Consider the following 9,670-nt stretch of genomic DNA (forward strand, 5'->3'; position numbering starts at 1 on the left):
TATATCCGTCCACCCCCCAATATAGTCCAACATGAGAAGGCATTTCTATCATGATTTCCTCATTCCTCTTCCAAAATTCTGAGGAAATCCAAGTATGAACAATTTTTCTTCTGAGATAATGGCTCAATTGCATGAAGATCGAAAGCTTCCAAGCAAATCAAAGAGAATGAAAAGAAGAAGAATAATAAGAACTATGATTGATCCATTGAATAACAACAGAGCTCCCTCCCCCAATGAAATGGAGTTTAGTTGATCCTGGCTTTGGAAATGGAAATTGAAAATGTAAAGTGCATATGAAAATAAACTAATTACAGAGAAGAGTAAAATATGAGTGTTTACAATCCTGGATCCCTTCCAGGTTCCAATCCCTCTTCTAGTTCAAAACTACTCCTATATATGCTACTTCTCTAATCCTCATTTGAGTCTTCAAGTATCTGGATGTGGGCCCTTAGCCTTAGTTGAAGCAGTTAACAAACTCATTGGTCTTTGCTCAGCTTGCTGGAAGAGTTTAAGTGAGGCAGTAGTCATGTTAGTTAGGCCGTTAGTGTGAGTAACGTGATGTGTAAATTCCTGGCTCGAAGACGCTAGTGAAACCAACGTGTTCACTAACTTCCCAAAACCCCTTTGTTTCCATATTACTCCTGGCATTAGTGGCACTAATGTGGCCACTAACGCCACACCTTTGCCTAAGCCCATGTTAATGCCCATGTTAGTGGCATTAACATGGCCACTAACGTAGCTTTCCTTGCCTTTGCTTCTCCTTTTGATGACGTTAATGGTACCAATGCCACCACTAATGCCACAAGCTGCCCCTCTTCCACGTTAATGGATCACGTTAGTGCCACTAACATGGCTTGTTCTTTTGAGCCCATTATTCGATCACGTTAGTGACATTAACGTTGCCACTAACGGTCCTCTCCTCTTGAATTGCCCATGTTAATGGCTCATGTTAGTGGCACTAACATGGCTTATTCTTCCCTGAGCATTCCCTTTGATCACATTAATGGCACTAACATTGCTATTAATGGTCCCCCTCTTGCTTTTGCCCACGTTAGTGCCCATGTTAGTGGCACTAACGTGGCTTTTCACTGCTTCTTCTTACCTGAAATCAATCAAACTATTTGCATTAAAGCCTTGCTCTAATCTCAAGATAATGCATCATTCATTGCATTCATTAATTCTTGCATTATTCATGAAATTGTTTAGAATTCACAATGTTTGATTGAATCAAGACATGAATGAATAACTTATCCAAATGCTTGCTTATTACCTAAGAAAATGCATGAAACTAACCTAAAATATACTCAAAATTGCCTATGAAACTAGCCAAGATGCCCTGGCATCACAACACCAAACTTAAATCTTGCTTGTCCTCAAGCAAGTAATAGATCATAAGAAAAATGAATGCGAATACAAAGAGATATGAGTCCTTATTGAGAGAATTCAAACCCTGGTTCATGGAGTTTCATGTATGACAACTTAGGTCTATATTCTTGCTGGTTTTCAGGTTATAACATGCTCTTAAATACTCATTCTATTGCCTTTTATAAGACTCTTACTCTTGACCCTTAACTTAGCTTTGTTTTTGTTTTCCTTTTCTCTTTAGGAGCTTATTATTTTATTTAGCTAAGTGCTCTGTGTTGAGGCAACTCTTTATAATAAGCTTTCAGCCAACACTCCCGAACTAGTTGGTTCAAGGTGCTAGGTGTGGAAACACCTCTGAGGACTTACTTACTCAAGCCTCTCCACAATACCTACCCACCACAGGCACATGGTTCGTTATTCATTCCTGAGACCTTGGTGTCCAGCACCTCTTTGGGTTACTAAATGTTTTGTGATAAGGCTACTCTTGATAGTGGACTTTCAGTTGATAATCCTGGGTTAGTTATCCCAAGTTATCAAGTGATGAAGCACTCCTTAGAACCTAATCATCCAAGCATATCCTTGCACAAAAACACCACAGATACATATCTCAGAGTTCAAACTATTGGTGCCTGGCTTTATTGCTTGCTCTTTTCTTTCTTTTTTTCAATTTCTTTTTCTTTCGAGGATCTTTTTATTCATCTAAGTCTTATAGAATGCACATTAAACTCATATTTCAAGAGATATTCTAACTTTTAACTTTATTCATGAACCAACTTGGCTAGCAAATACCACCACAAACACTAGGACTTTATTATGCAAACTTTGGACTTCTACTCTTCTTTTTCATAACATTTTCTAACATTTTCTTTTGTTGAACTTAAGAACAAAGCATACAACTTAAGATATGATGCAGTGGCCTAAGCATTTAAGCTAGCAAGCTAAAACACATAAAAGAACTAAATGCAAATGATTGAATTGAAATTCATAAACTAACTATGGAGGCATGTTCTATTTCCTACATGCACTTCCTTATTCAAAGCTTAAAAAAAAAACTCCACCACCTTGTTTATCATTTTCCTTGCTCATGTCCCTCAAATTGTTTATCCTTTTTTTTTGTTCCTTTTTTTTGACCGCTTGTACCTCCTTGCCTTTGTGCCATCCTTGCCTTCTTCTAATCCTCTAATACTTTTCTCACTGATGCATGGCTCTGTTATGCTCTCTCTTTCTCTAGTCCTGCTAGCTCATCGTGAACTTCTTTATATCTTTTGATTCATGGATTTAGCAGGGGTAGCTGCCCAACCAAGTAGCCGAGCCTAGCTTGAGTGTTTATATCATACCTAGCTCTACTTAGATAAACTCTTTCTCGAAATTCTCTGCACTCATCAAATGCTTCCATATGATCATGTTTCCTTTGACGCATTTCATGAATATGTACATCTTGGTGAGCTTGCATTTGGGGTAATTTTTGGATGGCCGCTTGTTGTTGAGCTTGCCTTTGATTTACCATGTTGATGGATTCACCAAGTTGTTTGCCTTGCTCAAGTTGCTGCTCCATTATTTACTTTTGCCACTCTCTTTGGTGATCCATCATTTGGGATTGAAATTCCTCTTGTTGGTTCATGATTTGCATTTGAAGGTTCCTCTACTTCTATTGGCTCTCTAGATATTGCCTTGATAAACTATCAATGGCTTCTTGGACTTGACTCATATCCAAAGTGTTTGAGGCTTGTCCTCCCAAAGCTTGTCCTTCTGAGATTTGTGGCACTGCTTTTTTCTTTCTTTGGGGCCGTCGATGAACTTGGACAAGTGTAACATAATTCATTCGTTGAGGAGTGATTGGCTTACCAACTGTCACCTACTCGGTGTCTTCATCCTCAAACACCACCTTAGCTCTTTCACACAAACGAAAGATGGTGCTAGTGTAGCCAAGCCAAGCATCAGGGTCGTTCTTCTCAGCCATGTCTCGGATACATTTTGCTATAAGTTCATGAACCTTGATTTACCCTCCTTTCGTTATACAATGCATCATAGTTGCTTTGTTAATATTAACCTCTGAATTATTCGAGCTAGAAAGAATGGACCTGATGGTGAAAAATTGGATTCCGCACAAACTAACCGGCAAGTATACCGGGTCACATCAAGTAGTAAAACTTAGACAAGAGTGAGGTCGATCCCACGAGGATTGATGGATAAAGTAACATTAGTGTGGTGATTAGTTTAGTCAAGCTAACAGTGGTGAATCGAGTGAAATTGATTGACGGAATGTAAATTGCAAGGAATTTAAAGTGCTAGAAGTAAATGGCACAATATTAAATGAAGCTCAAAGCAATCAAAATGAGAAATAACAAAGAACAAGATTTATCTGGAATTGGAGATATCATAATCCATCATGAATCAAATGGGTCTCAACTTCTTTCTCAATCATATGAATAAATCTATGGTGAATTGAAATTGATTAAATCCCAATTCGTTGGCAATCCAATCTCCCTAATCACAATCGATCTTGGCAATTCCTTGATCTAATTGTCATGAGAAGAGGTTAAGTGCATGTCTCTCATACGTAAGCCACACAAATTCTCAAGACCTTAATTCCTCCCGAATAGTGTTAGTCAAGAGAATTGTGAAGGATAGAGCCCCAATTCTAATGCCCATGATTCCCATTCCAAGACTCACACAAGCATTCCACAGATTCAAACCCCCTTCCGGAGTGAATGAATCTCAATCAAAATAGATGGTATCCGATAGTTACCCAAGTGGAATGAGAAGAAGAAGAAGAAGTTCACTTAATCTTGTGAATTATAATAGAGCTCCTCCCTTAATGAAGTCAGGTTTAATTGATCATCGCTCTAAGAACAAGTGCAAGGAATTTAAATTGCATGAAAGTAAATTAAGTTCCACATGAACGAAAATGTAAAATTGCAGACAGGAAGTGTAACAAATTGAAATTTCATAAACCAAACTTAATTCAATACGACTGAAATGTTAAAGTGCCGAAAAGGAAAAGTGTATCAAACTAAAATTCTTAACTATGCTCTCTAGAGTCTCTAATCCTCCAAGAGAGCCTTCTACCCTACTCCTACTTATACTATCCAACCCTCCTCCAATTCTATGAAACTAAGGCCTTTATATAGGTTTTCCTAAATTACAAATTAAAATGAAATTAAAAGCAAATTACAATCAAATGAAAATTAACTATTCTAGATGATTCTTGCGGCCTTGATTGGTTGAGATTTATGGGCTTTTCTTGCTTGAGGTTGGATGGATCTTGAAGTAATTTAATTGAACTAAAACCAAGCTCTAGGGGGTCACTTGGGGATTATTGGCACCAACGCCTTCACAAACCCAAGTTAGCAACGTCTTCATATTCTCCCAGGGGCTGGCGTTGCTTACTTGAATTTCCATGTTGGCAACGCCCTTGTATTTATTTTGGGGCTTAAAGTTGCCTATTGTTTGAGCTTCAATTTCATGCCTACTATGGACTATTATACATCATTGGAAAGCTCTGAATGTCATCTTTCTAAAGCAACTGAAAGAACTTCAATTGAATCTCTATAGCTCAAGTTATGCTCCATTGAAGGGGACAAGGTCAGCCTGCCAGGGTCGCAGGCGTTATTGGGTGGACACGCCTTTGTATTTTGGCGTTGCCAACGCCTTCAGTTTCTGTGGCTCCAAATGAAACCAGCTTTGGAAGCTTCAAACGAATGTCAACCCAATACTATTATATATCGTTGGAAAGCTCTGGATGTCTACTTTTCAATGCCGTTGAGAACTTATCATTTTAAGTTCTACAACTCAAGATATACTTCATGGAAGATGAGGAAGTCAGCTGGCCTGACTACATGTTGATACCATGTTCATCTTTGCACTTTTGGGGCAAGTTTTCTCCCTTATATTTAGTGTCCACCATGTAGTGCGATATATTCCTGGAAAGATATTGATTCCTACTTTCCAATGCCACTAGAATCATCTCATTTGGAGTTTTGTAGCTCAAGTTATTGTTGTTTGAAAGAGACAAGGTTATGCTGTCAAGAAATCCAAAAAAATGGCGTTGCTAACTTGAGTTCTAAGTTGCCGAGGCATTCATAATTTTGCCCTTCAACTTCCATATAAAGTTAAGGAATGCGTTGCTAACTTGAGATTTCAAGTTGCCAATGCCATCACAATTGGTTTCCATCCTCCCATGTTGAATCAAGGAAGGCGTTGCTAACTTGAGATATCAAGTTGCCAATGCCTTCACTTATTGATTACCATGCTCCCATGTTGAAAATAGAAGGCGTTGCTAACTTGAAAAGCCAAGTTAGCAACGTGTTCATTAAATTTGTGAAGGATTGGTAATGCAAAATGGGAGGGCGTTGCTAACTTGGAAATCCAAGTTAGCAACTTGTTCAATGATGGAGTGTTGAAGGCATTGCTAACTTGAATTCCTCAAGTTGGCAACATCTTCAATGTTAGAGTCAAGAGGGCATTGCTAACTTGAGTCCTCAAGTTGGCAACGTCTTCATTTTTTTTTTTGTAAGGAAGGCGTTGGTAATGCCTTCAATAGCCTCCATCTTGCTCCAGGGCTCTCTGCTTCATCACCTATCATTAACCAAAAAAATGCATCAAAGTATTGCCATAATCATAAGATAATGCATCATTCATAGCATCAAACAATTCTTTGCATAAATCTCATGAAAATACACAAAATTAACAATGTTTAATTGAATCAATAAGTGCATGAATTTCTCATCCAAGCATTTACTTATTGCCTAAGAAATGCATGAAAACCAAGTAAAAATAAATGAAAAAAACTTGTGAAACTAGCCTAAGATGACTTGTCAGGACCTCCTCACTATCTCGAACCATCCTTTGGCTTCTGGGATGAGGTCTTCTCTTCTAATGAACTTAGGTGCTCCTTTGGAGTCCTGATGCCAAGGCATCTTAGGCTAGTTTCACTAGCCTTTTTCTTTTGTTTTTGTAGGATTTATGAACTTTCTTGAGTTATAAGAAATCATTTAGGTTAGAAGTTGATACACAACTTGATTCATTCAAACATACTTAATTTGATGCTTTTTCATGAGATTTGTGCCATAAATACTTGTGTGCTAAGAATGATGCAATCTCTCATGATATTAGCATGGCTTTGATGCATGTATTGCTTGATGATAGGTGGAGAAAGGCATGGGAAGAGGTTGAAGAATGGCCATGGAAAGAAGGAAGTGGAAGCAATGTTGGTGGCCAAAGTTGGACCACTAACGTTGCCTCAAATGTTGAGAGGAATGAAACGAGGAAAAAGTCTGCATAATTCTGATATCCACGTTGGAGGAAGCATTGGTGCACCAACGTTACCCCCAACGTTTGCCTTTTGAAAATTGAAAATACAATACATGCGTACGCGTGGGTGACGCGCACGCGTGGATAGGCCAACGTTGGAGGGAACGTTGCCAAGCCAACGTTGAGGCCAACGTGCACGATATGAGCTCCAAATCTTGATTTTGAAAACATGAATCGACGCGCACGCGTATGCTACGCGTACGCATGAGCATGATTTATTGCAATCCACGCGCACGCGTAGGTGACGCGCACGCGTGAATAAATCAACGTTGGAGGGAGTGTTGCCACTCAAACGCTGGGTCCAACGTCTTCGAAAAGCTTTCAAAAATGGGAATTGAGTATTTTGCATCCACGCGCATGCGTAGATGACCCGCACGCGTGGATGAGCATTATGTCCCCAACGCGCACATGCATAGGCAGTGCAAACGCATGAAATGGTAATTTGCACCATCCACGCGTACGCGTATGCCACGCGCACGCGTGGATGGGCAAACGTTGGCACCCCAACATTGAGTCAAACGTTGATTGCAGCACCTAGAACCCGTTTATTCCAAATGGACATTTGACTCAACGTTGGCCCAAAAATGTTGCTTTAAACGTGAGTATCAGAACTCTGCAAATCAATCACATCTCTTCTCAGCAGCATTGGAGCAACTTCAACCCATTTCAATTAAGGCCAAAAGCTCAATTTAGAGACTGAAGATTAATTGAAGAAAGTGTATAAATAGCTTGACATTTAAGTTAGTTAGGGCCAGAGACACTGAGTACTGAACTTCTTCCCAATTTTACTTTCTTTGCAACTTTTCAATCATGCAATTTACTTTTCATTTCGATTTTCCATTTTGAGAGCTATGAACAACTAAACCCATTTCATTGGGTTAGGGAGCTCTATTGTAATTCAATGGATCAATAACAATTTTCATCTTCTTCTTCTATCTTTTCTCTTGATTTTGTTAGAAAGCTTTCGATCTTAATTCAATTGGATAGTTGTCTTGACAGAGAAGCTATTCATAATTGGAATTATTCTGATCCTTGAGAGAGGGATGAGGAATTCATGCTAGAATTGCTTTCTCACATTGGATTGGATTGGGGGTTAGATGGATATTGTGACATTTAATCCTACCAATACTTTGATCTATGAATTTGTGTGGTATAATTAGTGACCAAACATCAACTCTTTCCATGAGCAATTAAATCAAGAAATTGGGCAATTGTTCATGCTTAGAAAGATTGGTGAGCCAAGACATTGGGATCCAATCATCTAAGAATGCCAAGCAAAGTCAATGAATGCATTGATTGAGGAAGAGATGAAAATGATTTGATCCGGAGAGTTCAATATCTCCTGAAACCCAATGAACCCCCTATTATGATCTTACCCATTCTCATTATATTCTGCCCTTTAGTTTCATGCTTGATCCCCATTCTCATTTAATTTCTTACAATTTAAGCTTCTTCCATTTAATTTCTTGTAATTTAAGTTTATGCTCCTACATTCTGCAATTTAATTTCTGTTCATTTAATTTCTTGCAATTTAAGTTTCTTGCCAATTTACATTCAGCAACACCAATTAAATTCTGATTTTGTTCAACTAGAACAATTCTCCAATTAACGTTGCTTAACCAACCAATCCTTGTGGGATTCGACCTTACTCCACAGTGAGTTTTTACTTGACGACAATCCGGTGCACTTGCCGGTAGTTATTGTGCGGAACTTATTTTTTGTGTATCAAGTTTATGGCGTCGTTGCCGGGGATTGGTTTTGTATTCACAATTACTAAATTGGAGGATAACTAGATTGAGCATTTTTCTTTTCTATTGATTAATTGAATTTCAATTTCTGCTGTTACATTTACTTCCTGCAATTTTAGTTGTTTCTCTTTATTTTTCTTTATTTCCTTACTTTCCAGCAAGCTAACCTACTAACCATTTGATAACTTGCTCTAACCAAGCTAACTATACTCTACTTTTGTGGATTTTTCACTTGCTGTTTCTTATACTTGTTCATTGTTTGACAGGTAGAAGAAGGGAAACTTCAACCTCCTTTGACAGTGAACCGGAGAGGACCTTCCTTAAATTAAGGAGGAAATCAAGAGGAAAGAAGGCTATTGGTGCAGAGGAAGAGGAGGAAGACTTGGATATAAATATGGAGGATGATATAAAAAACCATCATGAATAAGAGATAAACAATCATGCCAGAGAAGGTGCAGCCAACCCTGCTGGACAAGAGAGGAGAGTGCTAGGCTCCTACATTAATCCCAATCCTGGGAATTGTGGGAGCAGCATTCAAAAGCCAACCATCCATGCCAATAACTTCGAAGGAATTGTGGGAGCAGCATTCATCACTCTCGACCTAAACAATTGTTTATTCAGAGGAAGTGCTCAAGAAGACCCTAATCAGCATCTCACTACATTCCTAAGGATCAGTGATACAATTAAATCTAATGGTGTTCACCCTGACACCTATAGATTACTACTGTTTCCATTTTCTCTGAGGGATAAAGCATCCAAATGGCTAGAATCATTTCCCAAAGAAAGCTTGACAACCTGGGAAGATGTGGTAAATAAATTCTTAGCAAGGTTCTACCCTCCTCAAAGAGTGAATAGACTGAGAACTGAGGTGCAGACATTCAGACAGTAGGATGGTGAAACCTTATATGAAGCCTGGGAAAGATTCAAAGATTTGACAAGGAAATGCCCTGCTGATATGTTTAATGAGTTGGTGCAACTTCATATCTTTTATGAAGGGCTTTCTTATGAATCAAAGAAAGCTGTAGACCACTCATCTGGAGCCTCCTTAACAAGAAGAAGACTATTGAAGAATCCATTGATGTTATAAAAATAGTGGCTGACAATGAGTATTTCTATGCTTCAGACAGAAGCAACAACAGGGGAGTCATGGAATATGGATGCAATCCTAGCCCAAAATACGATGATCACTAAGCAACTAGCTAATTTGAACGCCCAGGATGCTACAACCCTGGCGTTAAACGCCC

The 9,670-nt window shown here is 38.7% G+C and overlaps 1 non-coding gene across 1 annotated transcript; it reads right to left on the bottom strand.

Annotated features, from left to right (window-relative positions):
- Positions 1-9,279: 9,279 nt before the first annotated feature.
- On the bottom strand, positions 9,280-9,387 carry LOC112715697 (small nucleolar RNA R71). Its single transcript, XR_003159912.1, has one exon. It is a non-coding gene; the product is annotated as a small nucleolar RNA R71 (small nucleolar RNA).
- Between the last annotated feature and the right edge of the window lie 283 nt (positions 9,388-9,670).

The sequence above is a fragment of the Arachis hypogaea genome, chromosome 1, assembly GCF_003086295.3.
Source record: "Arachis hypogaea cultivar Tifrunner chromosome 1, arahy.Tifrunner.gnm2.J5K5, whole genome shotgun sequence".
Classification (NCBI taxonomy): Eukaryota; Viridiplantae; Streptophyta; class Magnoliopsida; order Fabales; family Fabaceae; genus Arachis; species Arachis hypogaea.